The sequence below is a fragment of the Penaeus monodon genome, chromosome 11, assembly GCF_015228065.2.
Source record: "Penaeus monodon isolate SGIC_2016 chromosome 11, NSTDA_Pmon_1, whole genome shotgun sequence".
NCBI classification, from domain to species: domain Eukaryota; kingdom Metazoa; phylum Arthropoda; class Malacostraca; order Decapoda; family Penaeidae; genus Penaeus; species Penaeus monodon.
This window is the reverse complement of record NC_051396.1, coordinates 46,828,447-46,829,230: the sequence shown is the minus strand read 5'-3', so window position 1 is coordinate 46,829,230 and position 784 is coordinate 46,828,447. Positions and strand designations below refer to the sequence as shown.

The 784-nt window shown below is 38.4% G+C and overlaps 1 protein-coding gene across 1 annotated transcript in view; it reads right to left on the bottom strand.

Annotated features, from left to right (window-relative positions):
- Positions 1–281: 281 nt before the first annotated feature.
- The window catches only part of LOC119578606, a 14,720-nt gene continuing 14,217 nt past the window's right edge, over positions 282–784 (bottom strand). The window contains exon 5 of the mRNA XM_037926170.1: positions 282–784. This exon is cut by the window's right edge and continues 111 nt beyond it. The gene's annotated coding sequence lies outside the window, so the exon portion shown is untranslated.

The window sequence follows — 784 nt, the reverse complement described above, 5'->3', positions numbered from 1 at the left end:
CATTTCTTTCTTTCTTTCTTCCTCTCTCCCTCTCTCTCTTTCTATCTCTCTCTCTCTCTCTCTCTCTCTCTCTCTCTCTTTCTCTCTCTCTCTTCTCTTCTCCTCTCTTTCTCTCTCTCTCTCTCTCTCTCTCTCTCTCTCTCTCTCTTTTTTTGTCTCTCTCTCTCTCTCTTTCTGTTTCTCTCTCTCTCTCTCTCTTTCTCTCTCTCTCTTCTCTGTTTCTCTCTCTCTGTTTCTCTCTCTCCCTCTCTCTCTCTCTCTCTCTCTCTCTCTCTCTCTCTCTCTCTCTCTCTCTCTCTCTCTCTCTCTCTCTCTCTCTCACGCACATACACACGCATACACATATAGATAGATACCTACATCCATGAATATAGATAAGTAAACATACTCTCATATTCAGATGACTGATAGTAGAGAGTTCTAAGTATCACATGCCCAGGCTATTAATAAATCAACAACATGTAAAGATGCAAAGAAACATGTCCAGCATGTTCATAAGTGTAATGGAGTGATTTGTGAACAAACAACAGGTAATAATCAAATTAATTATCGAAACATCTAATATCACCAGTACTTAACATGTTTGGTGTGCATGGAAGCAACGAAAATATGAACGTAACATTTGCATTTTTTTTCATATTTTCCTTGCATTGTGTCTTTTTTTTTACATTTATTCAGCACGAATCCTAAAGCTGAATGAATTTGTGAATATATTTTGCAACTGTGTGTCCTGCTCTTCAAATATGCTTATTGCAGAGAGTCCGAGACTCCTTGGTTTCTTAGG